The following is a 15,953-nucleotide window of genomic DNA, read 5'->3' on the forward strand; positions in this document are numbered from 1 at the left end:
TTCGTTTTTGGCTGAGAGACGAAAGAATGTCCGCTCTCTCGCCGGGCTGATTTATGATGTTTTTCTTCTCATTAAAGGCTGTTAGAGATTAGCAAGAAGCCTGCGTTCAGTCTGATTTATTATCCACACACGAGGCAACACTTTCTACCGCTACAGAACTCTGCTAAGGACTCTGCTAAGAGGTCAAGTTTTTCCTATCGGCACAAGCATCCATCGGCACAGGGGAAGTGTGCCGGGTGCCATCTTATCTCAACAGAAACATCATAACCAGACACTGGAGAGACCTGTCAGGAGTAAGTAGGGACCAGTGGTATGGGAAACAGCTTTACTAGAAAAATTAACCAATAAACTGAAACTGACATGGGGACAAATAGAAGAAGACACCTTCACTCCGGTATGGCTCTCCTTTATCACATACGCAGCCCAACAAGACGATGACAAAAATCCACCAACAACATACAAATCAAGATGGCTAACCTGATCCAAAACACCCACCCACCCCACTCACACTTGAAAACAAAGATCACCACAGCCAACCACAAACAAACAACCACACCCTAGGCCAACTCCAACCTCTCTCACCACCAAAGGAACACAAGCGAACAGCAGAGAACCTGCACAAGCAACGCTGACACAAAACCCCACATATATTAAGTAAATTGGAAATATCGCCACCCCACCCCCACTCACCTTTTTCTCCTCCACCTCTTTCCCCCTTTTCTTCCTAATGTCTCAACAAATGAAACTGATCTGTAAAAAATGTTACTTGGGGAAAAAAAGAGAGACATTGCACATACTTTTGTAAACCAAGAAAATATTTAATAAAAATAAAATAAAATTGTGCTATAAATGTGTGAACCCTCCTGGAGATAATTCGTGGACTTGTACAGGAAAAAAGAAACCATCATTTGTAATCAATATCCAATTAATTCCCTAGGCTTAACAATTAAAAACACCTCCTGCACTAGAAATATTGTCTTCAGATAGCCCTACTGAGCCCAGGTTTTCTGTAGGACCGACCACTAGAATTATAGCAACACATGAATAATGCTACATTCGTCTGTCTGTCTCTCTGTCTCTCTGTCTATCATCTATCTATCTATCTCCCATCAATTTATTAGTGATCTCCCCACCACCACCCCACCGCCATCAGCCATAATCTAACAAATCTATATGTTTTTTCTTACTCATTCTACTCATAACTATTGATGCGGTAGAAATTTCTGTTCAGTTTGCATTTAATTAAAACTTTCTGAACAATATGGAAATAAAAAAGAGGCCACCCTTCAAAAATTGTACTTTTAATAGATTTGCAGTTCAGTTCTCCAGCCAAATAAGGTGTGCCTTTTCCCCCAAACCACACCCACCTACCCTATACCTGATGTCATATGTGATGCAGGGAGAGACACTCAATCACAGAGTCGATCCATGCAGAGAGCAGCTTTGCCAGCCCTATGTTTGGTGCTTTGCTGAGCAAAGGGCCAGCAAAACCCCATGCGCTATCGTTCCCAAGTGCCTGGCAGCCAACTGGCTATTGAGTGCTTGGGAAGTGCTGCGCAAGGGACAGCTGGGTGGGACAAACCGCCTGTCAGTCATCTGACATAATGATGCCTGGTGAGTGACAAGTGGGTTGTCCAGCCCACCTGTCAGCACCAGCCTATGGGGGGTGAGGACAGATAGCGATCTAGCCCATCAGGCCAAAAAAGGCTCCTTGATCTGGACAAACTGGAACAGTTTCAGAGGAGTACAATGAAGGTGGTCGGTTGGGGGAAAGTCCCATGAGAGGAAAGCTGGAGGAACCAGGTATGCTTAGCCTGGAAAAGAGAAGAGTGAAGTTCAGGTCAATTCTGCCTGGAAGAGGTGTGTGCCCCATTGGGGTAGTGGTGGTGGAAATACTCGGGGGGGGGGCATAAAAAATGTGGGGGCCAAGGAAGGTCAGTTGGCAGGGAGTAAGAAATGTCCCTGTTTTCATCTGAGGAATGTTGGAAGGTATGTCTATTAAAGGCATGGGGCAGGCACATATTAATAGTCCATGTGGGGTATCCAATGTTGATCGGACTCAAAGCAGATCCATTGAAGCCAATGGACTTTGGTGCACTGAGTTCAAGGGGCCTACTCTGATGTTGTTGGATATTATTGAATAGTACCATGGAATGGGTAAATTCTTAGAATTTGTTTGAAATCTACAGTATTTATTTCTGAGATTGGCCTTCAAATGCACAAATCATATGCAGTCTTTAGCAGGAGAATGATTATAGCTGTAATGGAAATTCTCAGTGTGGATTTGAACGTTATTGATGTCTGAGTGACAAAATACTTACATACAGCATGTGCCTATGGAGTTGCCTGCGTGATCTCTGAATCCAGACTGCAGAACTGAAAACAATCAGAAAGGAGCCCTTTCTTCATGACGTACTGTTTGCTGTGTTAAGTGTTGGCTTATTTATGCGGAGTTTGGAAAATCTGCCATCGAGCAAGGGGCCATCCATCAGCTAAGGAAATGAAAAGGCATTTGGGAATGGGAATTTGAAGGACACAGAAAGAGACACGCACAGAGAGAAATAGACAGGAGCCAGTCTCTTCTAAGTTCTTAGTTTGGGCACCAAGTTAAGACACAAAAGCATTTGCAACAACATTGTGGGAAGAAAGAATAAAAGCGAGGCTGTACAGCCATTAAGGCAATTAAGGAAAGATTAAGGTTGCTTTTTGTTGAAAGACCCATTAATCAATAGGCCAGAATTCACAGCATGTTGCAAAACATAAGTCTACAAAAAAAAGAAGGAGGAAAAAAAGGAAGAGGGAGCGGGGGGGGGCACAGACCAAACCACTGGCCCCAATTCAGAGTTCCTCTTGAGAAGCAGTGGACTGTGTATAAGCTGCTGCATTCAAGGATCAGCTCTGATAATACTGATCACCTCTCTCTCTCTCTCTCTCTCTATCTCTATCTCTCTCTCAGCAGGAGTGTGGCAGTAGGGATACCTGACGCCACACATGCACACCCAAAGGAGATAAGAATTTAATGCTACCAATTAGTGCTATGACGAATCTTGCCTTCAGATTTCCAGAAGATTTTTTGTCCCGTGTGAAAGAGGCTGGATTCCTCTTGTCTCTGCCTCTTTCTCAGGAGGCTTGAGAAATTCACAAAATTAGCAGTTTACACTTACCTTACACATGACGTGGCCAAGCGGGTGTGAGTAAGTGAACAGCCTCTTTCATTGTGCAATTATTTCTTGGCACTCTGCAATCTTCCCAGCCCACACTTCCTAAAAACTCCATGATGTCCATGTTCGCTGCGCTTTCCTGTGAGTGCAGGCACTTTGGAAGGCTGAAGGGTGCAGACTGCAAGAGTGTGGATGGGCAGAATGCACTCACAAAAGGTTAGACAAACCAAAATGCTTGTTTACAAAGCTATTGTACTACCAACCTTACTGTATGCTTGTGAAACATGGACCACTTATAAACGCCATCTCCAACTCCTCGAAAGATTCCATCAACGGTGTCTCCAAAAATTTTTACACGTCACTTGGGAATACAGGTGAACTAATACCAATAATACTAATACGGGAAGAAGCAGAGATCACCAGTGTTGAAGCAATGATTCTTCAACATCAACTTTGTTGGACTGGTCATGTTGTTTGGATGCCTGATTATTGTCTTCCAAAGCAACTACAGTGGTACCTCAGGTTACAGATGCTTCAGGTTACAGACTCCGCTAACCCAGAAATAGTACCTTGGGTTAAGAACTTTGCTTCAGGATGAGAACAGAAATCGCGCAGCAGCGGTGCGGCAGCAGCAGGAGGCCCCATTAGCTAAAGTGGTGCTTCAGGTTAAGAACAGTTTCAGGTTAAGAACAGACCTCCGGAACGAATTAAGTTCTTAACCCGAGATACCACTGTAATCTATTCCAAACTTAAAATGGAAAGCGTAATGCTAGTGGTCAACAAAAGAGGTTTAAAGACAAGGCAATTTTAAAAAAAATGTAGTATAAACACCAACAATTGGGAAACACTGGCCTGTGAGCGCTCCAGTTGGAGAACAGCGTTTACCAAAGGTGTCATGGGCTTTGAAGACACTCAAACTCCAGACACAAGGGAGAAATGTGCTAAGAGGAAGGCATGCTTGGCGTGATCAACTCCTGCCCGGAAACCAATGTCCCCACTGTGGAAGGACGTGTGGATCCAGAATTGGCCTCCACAGTCACGGAGTCATTGCAAAAACCATGTTCATGGAAGACAATCTTACTTGGCTATGAGTGATCGCCAAAGAAAGAAAGAAAAGACACTGGTCACCTGAGAAGTAAGGCAAATTATTCCCTTGGATAATTTTCTAACTAAATTTACTTTCTCATTCATTGAGGATAAATGGTCTGGGAAACATCTTGGCACATCACTAGGACCAAGTTTGTGTTCAGAGGTTCCGTGTGCATTGAATGCATCATCCTTCTATATGAACTGTTTTTCCCCATGAGGGATTGCAATGTATGAAAGCAGCAACTAAATATATCTTAAGCCAAATGATGTGGAGGCGTCGTAGTGAAAATTCCTGTTGTTTTGCATAAATCAAAGGCCTCTGTAAACAGGCAGGTTTTCAGCACACACTGAAACTGCACAATCATTGGCACATGTCTTCTTTTTAAACACGTGCACTGTAAACCTATACCTGTGTACCTGGGAGTAAGCCCCTTGGAATTCAGAGAGACTTGCTATGCCCAACATGCCTGTCTCTGCCCCTCCCCCTTCATACCTCTTCTGGTCCTGGGAGACTAGGGGGAGGAGAGATGGTCACAGCCAGAGGGGGAGACACCCTGGCTTTGTCACCAACCTGACTCATCTCTGCCTCTTGGCCTCCCTCTTCTCTGGCTTCCGCCTCTGCTTCTGATTTGGGATTTCTCTCCCTGCTCACCACGCCCTGTTACCTCTTCAGCTTCTGACACCTCCTCCTCCTCCCAGGCTTCTCCTTCTGACCACTTGTCATAGTCCCACCACCAGTCCCCTGGCTCTGAGTCTTCTTCCCCAGCTGGTGCCTCCCACTTTTCCTCTGTGTCCAGCCAGTCTACAACAGGAAGGAAGACAGTTTCCAGCTATTCCTCTTCCCTCTGGAGCCTGCCACGTCCACCCAAATCTGCTCCAAGGGGTCCTTCAACCCTCCAGAGCAGATTTGGGGGAGATGAGGTGCTATGGAGGGTGGGGAGTGCTGAAAATTGCCTCGCTTGATACCTTGCGTCAGCACAGTGATGCCACTTGAATCTCCCTGATATTTCCTTTTTAACTCTGATTTGTGGGAGAATATTTAGTTATTGAATTAATACATCTACTTGAAAAAACCTATTTGACTCTACCCAAGAGCAAGTCCTGCTATGATGATGATTCACAGAAGGGCCATTTCCACAGTAGGCCTTTGACTCTGGAACAAGCTTCCCTCAAAGGCATATCTGTCTCTCACATTATCGAGTTATTTCAGGCACCATCTCAAAACATTTTATCTATTCCAGGCTTTTGCAGTTCAATAAATAGAAGATGTACTCCTAATTAGCACTGTTTGTACTCCTTTTTAATACTTTGGTACTAAATTTTTAGTGCCTATGTGTTTTTAGCTCTGTTTTTAAATGTTTGGTGTACATTGCCTCAGTGGCATAGCTATTAACATGAGTTTGACCAAACTGCGGGAGGCAGTTGAAGACAAGAGTGCCTGGCGTGCTCTGGTCCATGGGGTCACGAAGAGTTGGACATGACTAAACAACTAAACAACAACAACAACAACAACACACACATACATAATTTTATTTGAATGCTGCCTTTCCACAGTTCAAACCATGCTCAAGGCAGCTTACAACATGGAAAAAACACATAACACAACAAAAGTAGTCATAAACAAGAAACAAAACATTAAAAAATACAAAACCAAACCAAACAATTTCTACATAAATTGCAACAAAATCTAAAATAAAGATGCAAAAAACCCACACACACAAAAAAATCCCAAGCAACATTCTAGTCCAAAAGTCTGTTCAGCATCCTCAGCTTTTGTAGCTGGAGTCAGTCAGTGCTCCATCCTCCTACCCAAGTGGAAAGGCAGGGAGCAGGTCTTTCAGGATTCATGGCCAAGGTGGTAATCAAACTACCTTATACTGAGTCCACATCATTGGTCCATCTAGCTAAGTGTTGTTGACTCTGACTAGCAACTACTCTCCACAGTTTGAAGCAGGTGCTTTCCCCATCCTGACCTAGAGATTACATGGTTTGAACATGGGACCATCTGCATGCAAATAAGCCCAAAGCTGATAATAAGCGAGATCTTGGCTCAGGTGGCGTTAGAACCATGGCCTTTCCTGTTCACAGCCACTGCATCATCTGGCTGCGTGAAAGTAACTCTCCTATTTGCTCCACACCAATCGCCTGCCCAATCAGAGAACTCTCCTATTGCTTCTGAAATGTGCTCCAGCTAGGGATCTGGTGATCTTCCAGGGGAAGTGAGGTTTCACAGAATGGAAGCTGCTACAAAAACCATTTCTGTTAGGAGCAGCTGTTAGTTTCTGCTGTTAATCCTAGCGCCTCCCGTTTTTCCAGCGGCTACAATCAACCTGTTGCATACCACAGACTGAGGTTTTTGCCTTGTTATTTATTTTGCTTCTTGTTGGGAATGAGGTAGCCCTTTACAACGAACATATTCTTAAGGCTGCAAAAACCGTGGCGTGAGCCCCACTAAAAATCCGGCACAATTTATTTCTGAGGCATAAAGTCGAGCTGCACAAATGATGAGTTGCTAGGGGATCAAAAGCAATCCTGATCAGAACTACCAAAACTCATATTAAGACTCATATTAAGGAGCCAATAAAATAGGATATGTGGCCATCCTGTTCCGAAAGGTCTCTTCCAACCCCAACCCCAGGAAGGACAACAGAGAGAAAGAGAGAGAGGAGATACAGAGGAAGGAAGAGGTAGGAAAAGTCATTGAATCATAGAATTGTATAGTTGGAAGGAACCCCAAAGGTAATCTAATCCAACCCCCAGCAAGGTCTGTTCATTCACAAAAGGGAAATTAGGATTCAAACCTTTGTCTTCTTCCTTTAACTTGTTCTGTTTGCCAGTCTTATGACACGCATGCTGATGGCCATTTATTTCCCAGCAACTTGTCTTCTGGAGCGGCAAGAAAGGAAACCCGTTGCTATGCACAGACATCCCCAAACTCGGCCCTCTAGCTGTTTTGGGACTACAACTCCCATCATCCCTAGCTAACAGGACCAGTGGTCAGGGATGATGGGAATTGTAGTCCCAAAAACAGCTGGAGGGCCGAATTTGGGGATGCCTGGCTATGCACTTCCCATCTTCAGCTGGGCATTCCAATAGGAAGGGAGGCCCGTTGTTAATTCAGATTGCTGCTCTTCCTTTGAGCAACTAATTGAAATAAGTTTCAACAACCAGCTACTCAGGCATATATACCCAGTCATACCCACTGCAAAAGAAGAAGAAGAAGAAGGGGGGAAAAGCCATCATGGCTATCAGTGAGATGGTATAATTGAGAATCACTGGCTTTGCAAGATGCCTTCAGGCTCCTATTTTGGGGTGGAAATGGGGAAGACGGGGTCTTAATATGCTAATTAAGAAAGGGAACAGAGTGGGAGGGCAAGCCGCACATGTTAAAACCAGCACCTGAAATAATTGGAAATTGGCTTAAAGTGGAGGCGTGTAACCTGATTGATTTGCCAGCTCCAGGGCACGTTGCTTCATCTTTGGAGTCAGGGTCATCATGCAATCCCTAATGTAACAGATGTAGTTTGAGAGGGAGCCGTCACTGGCGGGATGGAGCTGACAGCTCAAGTGTTTGCAGAGATGACTGCAACACAGCCAAGGGAATAATTATTTGGGAATGCCTTCGGGTTTGTGATTTTTACACAAGGCAGAAAACATTCTGCCCCCTACCCCAAGATGCCTGGAGTGCGTTGGAAGGATTGTTGTTTCTTAATCACCTGAAAGCAATTGTTTTTGATGTTTCAAGATGGAAGATGGGTCAAAAACAGAGGGAGGTCTTGTACCGAGGCTAAAATAAGCTAGGAATATGCCAGCCTTCCACTCATAATGCCAACAACCTCTTGTGTCACAAGTTCCATGGAGGCAGTTAGTTGTTTTTGTTATTTTTACCCATGGTGTTTTAAGTTGCAAATAAAGGGGCTAATAATTTAAAAAATAAATGTATCTAGCTGTTGTTTTAAATCAGGGGTGTGGAAGCTGTGGGTCCTCAGATGTGGCTGGGATCAAACTCCCATCAGCCAGCATGGTCCATAGCCAAGCATGATGGGATTTGTAGCCTAACATCTGAGGAGTCAGGTGCTTCCCATCCTTGTTTTTCAAAAGCACCATCTTGTCTACTCGCCATGGTAAAGATGTGTATTCTTGAAGGCCATTCTAATTATCTGTTTGGTAAATTTATAGGCTCCCACTGTTCAGTATAAAGACATACCCTCCAACATTTCTCCAATGAAAATATGGACACCCTATTCAACAACAACAACAATTTTATTATTTATACCCCACCCATCTGACTGGTTGCCCCAGCCACTCTAGGTCGCTTCCAACATATATAAAAGCATAATAAAACATTTTTTAGAAAACCTCCCCTATTCAGGGCTGCCTTCTGTTGTCTTCTAAAGGTTGTATAGTTACTTTTTTCCTTGGCTGGGGGATCGGATAACTCCATGCTCTCCAACATTTCTCCAATGAAAATAGGAAAAGTGGGACATTCTAGGATCAAATCAGAAACCAGGATGGCTTCTGTAAATCTGGGACTGTCCTTGGAAAATAGGGACACTTGGAGGGTCTGAAAAGATGGCAAGAATAAGGGTAAAAAGAGATACCATCAAATTCATCCTCAAAATAATGAAGGGCAGCTGCTCATAAGAAGTTGTCAAAATCCAACAGAGCCATAAAACAGCGAACTCAGATCTCTAGCCTCATTCCAGGCAAGCAAGAGGCATAGGAGCTGACTCTTAGGGGTTGAAGGGTCTTCAGCTCCCCCAATAAAATATTTGAGGGCCCCAGCCCCCCCCCCCAAGTTAATGGGCATTGCCATTCATGTATGCCACATCATGTGATTGATTATGTGGGACGGGGCTTACCTGCCCCCCCTATTTTATTCAAGTTTTATATATGCTGGGAGCTGCCCAGAGTTGCTGGGGAAACCCAGCCAGATGGGTAGGGTGTAACTAATAAAATTATTATTATTATTATTATTATTATTATTATTATTATTATTCACCCCGGCAACTCTGATAAGAGGCCTTATCAAAGTTCAAGGACACATCCCAGCCAAGCAAAAATACAGAGGATGTGAAGCAGGGCCAATTGACTAGGGAGGGGTGTGTGGCCTGTGGAGAGTTAGGAGAGTCGATTGAGACACACTTGGAGTATCCTGGCCCAAAGGTTCCCCACTACTTGTGCAGGCTATTTTGGGAAGGCATCAGAAGCACCATAAGTGAGATCAAGAGGCACAAACTGCAAATGAATCCAATCGTGATGCCGTTAGGCCACATTAGCTAGTAGATAAATAATAAAGAAAGAGCAAAAGGCTTTGGTATCACATGTGTTGATAACAGCTCTGATAATGGTAGCAAAAAGCTGGAGAAGCAGTAATCTTCCAAAAATCGATCAGGAAGGTGAGGAAACTGTGGGATGGGATGGCAATCACTACTTAGAAATTGCTTTGGGAGGGAAGAATGCAAACACTCCAGATTTTCCAACAAAACTGGTGGTCTTTTATTCTGTACCAAAAAAGAGAGAAGAAATTATAACTATGGGTGTTCTTATAATATGATATAGTGTGACAATACATGATGCATTTGATCTAAGATTTAAGTAATATCTCGTAATTATGTAGTTAGGAAACTCATGTAAATATATCCGCATGCCATAAGATCCTGCAAGATGGCCTTGTTCTCTGCCAGCAGTGGTTTTTAAAATACTTGTGATTGCAAGTATAACAGAAAGGGGGGGGGGGAGAGAAAGAAACAGTGTCAGCTGACATTAACAATATGAATAATCCAGCAGTCCTAATTTAAACATTAATATAAGCAGTCCAATAGATAGGCAGGTGAGCTATATATTCAAATACAGAAAGGGGCAGTGAGATCTTCAGACCAGGTGATTGTTCATCCTTGCAACTTTGGAAGTACAAGTCTCTTTGCAACCATTCTGGCTTGCAGGATCCACTTTTGCTGTCCACCCGTTAGTCCCCACACCCAAGGTATATAATTTCAAAGTACACAAACATCTGCACACTTTCTCCCTGTGCTACGGTATCGGCCAACCTCCTTCCTCCAAGCTACTGTGTCCCCTGAGAAGGAAACTGCCACTGGCATCAGGGGAAGAACGATATCTCTGTGCTAGTGCACATACTTCACTGCAGATGGTGACAGCAGTCATGAAATTAAAAGATGCCTGCTCCTTGGGAGAAAGGCGATGGCAAACCTAGACAGCATCTTAAAAAGCAGAGACATCACCTTGCCAACAAAGGTCCGTATACTTAAAGCCATGGTTTTCCCAGTAGTGATGTATGGAAGTGAGAGCTGGACCATAAAGAAGGCTGATCGCCGAAGAATTGATGCTTTTGAATTATGGTGCTGGAGGAGACTCTTGAGAGTCCCATGGACTGCAAGAAGATCAAACCTCTCCATTCTTAAGGAAATCAGCCCTGAGTGCTCACTGGAAGGACAGATCGTGAAGCTGAGGCTCCAATACTTTGGCCACCTCATGAGAAGAGAAGACTCCCTGGAAAAGACCCTGATGTTGGGAAAGATTGAGGGCGCAAGGAGAAGGGGACGATGGAGGACGAGATGGTTGGATAGTGTTCTCGAAGCTACAAACATGAGTCTGACCAAACTGCGGGAGGCAGTGGAAGACAAGAGTGCCTGGCGTGCTCTAGTCCGTGGGGTCATGAAGAGTCGGACACGACTAAACAACAACAATAAGTGCACATACTATGTGCAAAAAAAGCTGCCAGGTTCAATTCCATATAGGGCAGGAGAAGACTCCTTTCTGAAATCCTGGAGAGCTGCTGCAAGTCAGCGAAGGTCTGGCCAGTGGTTGAGTCAGCTCCACATATTCCTAGCTTCTCTTCTGGGGAGAAAGGCTGGGAAATTGGTATGTGGTGGCTATTCATCACGCTGGAAGAACAAGGTTAAATCTCCTTTCATTCACTCACCATGATTCTGCTCCTGATAAACTCTATAACTGTTTTGGTGTGTGTTTTTTAAAGTAGAAAATAGACACATTAAATGCACAGGCACATTTAACCATCTATTTTGATGGGAGGCAGTTGAGCTTCTTCCATCCCAAGGCAGTGTTGCTCCAAAGGGGCTCTTGTGTTCTTAAGACAGGAGACTGAGAGCCCTGTTGGATAAAACCAAATGCTCATCTAGCTCAGGATCCTGTTTCCCACAGTGGCCAATCAGATGTCTCTGGGGAGAACTAAAGACTGAAAAGAAATGAGAAACCAACAGATTCACTCATTCCTTAGAGCTAGCTGATATACCAGTTTGCTGCTATGCTACAACTCTTGTGTGTCTTAAGTTCACAGTGCCGTTCTCACACTTCCCCTTCCCCTTTATTATTTCATCTGTATGCAACCTCTGGTGATAACCCCCTATTTCTCCAAACCCCTGGTTTTTCAGATTTTCTCAGTTCATCTTATCCTCACAAAGTTCATCTCTTCGTAATCACAGGGACTAGCTCCAAGAGACCACCTGCATTGTTTGGGATTCTCCGTGCTGAAGTGCTCCATGTCAATATTTCCGTCGAATGCCTGCTGAACGCTGAAACATATATGTTATGGACTCTCGGAAAGTGGCAACCGGTGGCCTCCCATAAGCCAGCAAGCTCCATAGAATGTCAACCCTGTACAAGGATTCAACATGAGATGAAATGTTGCATTGTAACCGACAGAGAACGATATTCAGTGTATTGCTAAGGTTACATCAGTACAAGAATTCTCTTTGTGCAACTGAACCCTCTCCTCCCCCAGCACAATGACCACATCTGTTCTAGGTTTTCCTCCAACCTTCTGGAGCAGATTTGGAGACCCCTTGGGGTGCACGGGGGCGGGGACAAGAGGGGTGACTGCCCCATTGTGGTAGTGACAATCCTTGCACTTGCACAATTATTTAGTTGAATGCTGTCCTGAGTCATAATCAGAGCAGAGCCACTGGCATCCATGGACTTGAATTAGTTGTGTGACTCATTGTATTTTTAATTACAGACTCACTCTCTTGTCTGATTTCAGTTTTGTGCCCTCTTTGCAGCTTTTGCTTTAAGTGGGAAACAGATCAATATAATCTCCAATGTTGTGGCTGATTCACATTACTAAAAATGTAGAGATATTGTAAGCAGGGTGTTACGGGAGGCCATGTAAATCTGTCACTGTACAATAAGATGTGCACCAGGTGTACATAATACCTCCATCTTTTGAGTTGGAAGAATCATGGGAATAGATTACAGATGTCCGTGATACATATGTTATGCCACTGATATGATGTGATGCATATAAATTTTGACATTATTAGCAAGGAAAGCAGAGTTTCAGACAAAGATTTCCCTTGTGCCTGCTAAGTTCTCCCTCTTCTTGACTAACCCAATACGCCTTCCTGTCTTCCACAAAGAGCCCCTTCTGTCTCTAAGCCTTCTTTAAGGTTTTCATATACCAATTGTCCTTTTATTTCCCCTGCAGAATTTGTTTGTCGGTGTGCTTTCTCTGTCACCTTTAGTTAACACTTCCACGAAAATCCCATGCCATTACAATGCATTGGCTTACGACTTGTGGGAGATGTGGCTCATAGATGGCAACATGTGGCAGGCAAGTGACAACTAGGTTATTGCTGTTGCAGTTAAAACTATGCATCTTGCCTCATCAATAAAACCACATGCCTTTCCAAGCTCCTCTGGCTTTTCTCTAAGAACGCTAGAATATGGAACCGGTGTCACCATGACAGTAAATAGAAACTGGATCAGGTCTTTAAGAGCAGAGAGAGTGCAGCTATTAGCATCGGAGACAGAATTACTGTTATCATTCTGCATTAATCTGACTCTTTCCTATGCACTGCCCTCTCATTGTCTTCAGCCATTTGGAAAGCGTTCCCTTAGCAAACAATCAAACCCACCAAGTCCCCTGTCAATAAATTTTATTTGAGAAATATAGCGGTTGCAATATTGATGGATCTCGCTTTCCCCTCCTTGCTTGTCCTGGCTTTCCTCCGCCCAAGAGCTGTATTTAGGGAAGAGCAGGTGCCCGTTCTCCTCCGGCAAAGGAAACACAGGCGAACGTTGAAGAGCACCCATATTTAAATACTGTATAGCGTGTCTATTTGCATATCTTAGCACATTTTCTCTGCATGGAGTACATTTCAAAATAACCAGGGTTGCGGGGTGTTTGGGTCGGTGGCTACTGGATCTGTTGATAACTTGAAATATGTAAATACATCTCCTCTCCCCTCTCCTTCCCTCTCCCCCCCCGCCCCCCGCCTTGCTTTCTTCTTTTCTACAACCAGTGCTTTAGATTGCATTAGCTGTAAACAAAGATGTATTTGCAGGGGCAGTCGGTTTGAGTTTATTGTTTATGTAAATCTCTCTGAATGTGACATAGCCAGATAGCTTCCTATGTTGTGCTGATCCACGTTTTAGGCCTGCAGCCAAAAGTATTTTATCTTTTTACTTCATTATAGTGATCTTCCAATTAGCTGTGGTCTGTAATACCCTGATTTTGGTGGCAGTGGTTTGGGGAGGATTGTTTGATAGTTCTGCTCGAGAGGCAAAATGAGTCGCCTTATTATAGAAAGTGCAGAGGTTGTGCAGTAGCCGAGTTCTGTTGCAAAGTTTGCCGATAAGGGGAAAACTGGCCCTTGAGCATCTATTCTCTTCTGTATATTAACACTTCTAATCTGCGCTGCTGATAAAACTGGAAGCCATTTGCCTTTGCAGGAATTAGTTCTGCCTCACTTGTGTAACCAGGCGATGGTGATTAACCTTTAAACTGTCCAATATTCTCAGCAGACTCCTGCTCCAGATTAGAAACTATTTAGTTACGACCAACTAAATTAACAACATTCCCGCCTCTGAAGAATAAGGTTTGGAAGGTATGCATTTTAAGGTGGAATTGTATTTGAAAACAGGGGAGAGATGTGCTTGTTTGCTTCTCACGAGATGCACACATTTGGCGGCGATGGGGCTGCCTAAGAAAATAGGTTCTGCATTTCGGAGAAAAGAAGCAAGAGGCCTAAAAAGAAGAAGCCCGTGTCCTCTAGATGCAATTAGTTAGTAGCCATTGATGAACATGTAGATTTGATCCAAACCTACCTATACATGTTTGATTATAGGTAGGTGATACATTTTGGAGACTGTGTATATTTGGTTATGTGCAGATGGTTGATTTAAACACACACACACACACACACAGAGAGAGAGAGAGAGAGAGAGAGAGAGAGAGAGCGCAATTATTAAGGGATATTTCACTCCCAGCCATACTAGTCACATAAAAGGAAGTTCCATCAATTTGAATTAAATTTACTTCTGTGCGAATCTGCTTAAAATCAATGCAGAAGTTTACAATGGACACCACCAACTCTAATCAACAGGTGAATTAATCAGCTTTATTTTTTTTTAAAAAAGGCTGTAATCCTGCATCCACTTATGTGGAAGTAAGCTCCATTGAACTAAGTGGAACATACTTTTGAGCAGACACGCATAGGGTTGAGCTGTTCCATGATGAATCCAATGGGGATTTTTTAAATCATGAGGTTCAAGGCTGAAGGCTCAGGAACTATATTTTTTAATAATAATAATGACTTTGGTGTATTATAGGAACAAGGAGGAAATTTTAAATATGACCTTCTCTTTAAACAATAAATGTAGCTTTTGTTTATTAAATGTTAGGTGATTTCTCAGGTTAATTTTTTAAAGCCTAATCAATTGATCAATTAAATGCTTTAAAAACTGGGCAATTAATAATTTTCTGATCTTGGACTGGCAGATAGCACGCAGGCACACACACATAGGCTGTGATCTGAAACACAATGGTTTGGAACCAAACTCAGTAGAGATCAATGAGACTTAATTCCAAGTAAAAGTATATTGAGGATAGAGTGCCAGCTGTCTCAGATTTGAGATGGCTTGGAAGATCTCTGCCACATAATATGACAAAGAATGTATGATAAGGAGAAGGTGAGCAATATCGGAAAGGAGGGGAAGATAATTTTCTTTTAGGCAAAAAGGGCTCTCCCAGTTTTCTCTCTCTCGGGGTTAAGCTGAACAGTGAAATAGATGTTATAAATATCCACAGCAGCCCCTCATGCCCAATAGGCTTCAGTTGGTGGGCTAACTTTGCACTGAGCTATTGCATCTAGAATTTTTTTAAATATAATGTAAAACTTATCAGTTGAAATGTAACCTCCAACTCACATGGCATAAAGACAAAAACGAGGGCATTTATGTAATAAATGGTGTAGTGCTTGTCCGACATGCATGAAATGACTGTATTGTTCTCCCTTGCTGGAGAACAAAATCAAAATCCCCGTTAGCAATGTTTTTCTGTTTTACCAGTTTTTACATTGGCTGCCTCCTTAAAAATTGCTAATCTAGATACTACATTAGTAGGGTGTCAGTCAAACTGCAATCCACAGTGAAGCCTTCTTCACATACCAATTTAAATCATTCATGGTCCTTTCTTTGGCATTATTCAAAAGATCATAATAATTTTCTTGTGCCCACAGCACAAAAAAAATCAATTATTTCCCCACAAAGACTTGAAAGTACTTAGCGAGTGCTGCAAGAAAAGCTGAGGGTTATATCAAATTGAAATTGCACTCATTACACACAACACAATTAGTTGCCACTAGTCTGGCCGGTCCTTTAATTCTGAATGGCATATCTTTATTATTACAGAAACAAGCATGCAAATGGCATTGTTCAGGATTT

General features: G+C 43.1%; 2 long non-coding RNA genes across 3 annotated transcripts in view; one reads left to right on the plus strand and one right to left on the minus strand.

Moving 5' to 3' along the window:
- The window catches only part of LOC308472956, a 48,277-nt gene that overhangs the window by 10,918 nt on the left and 21,406 nt on the right, over positions 1–15,953 (plus strand). The window lies entirely within an intron of this gene.
- The window catches only part of LOC308472967, a 29,716-nt gene that overhangs the window by 10,918 nt on the left and 2,845 nt on the right, over positions 1–15,953 (minus strand). The window contains exons 2-3 of the long non-coding RNA XR_013983834.1: positions 3,165–3,339; positions 2,322–2,492 (exon numbers count right to left, since the gene is read on the minus strand). This is a non-coding gene — a long non-coding RNA (uncharacterized lncRNA). The remainder of the gene's footprint in view (positions 1–2,321; positions 2,493–3,164; positions 3,340–15,953) is intronic.

This window comes from Podarcis pityusensis (assembly GCF_964106645.2).
Source record: "Podarcis pityusensis genome assembly, chromosome: 3".
In the NCBI taxonomy this organism is placed as follows: domain Eukaryota; kingdom Metazoa; phylum Chordata; class Lepidosauria; order Squamata; family Lacertidae; genus Podarcis; species Podarcis pityusensis.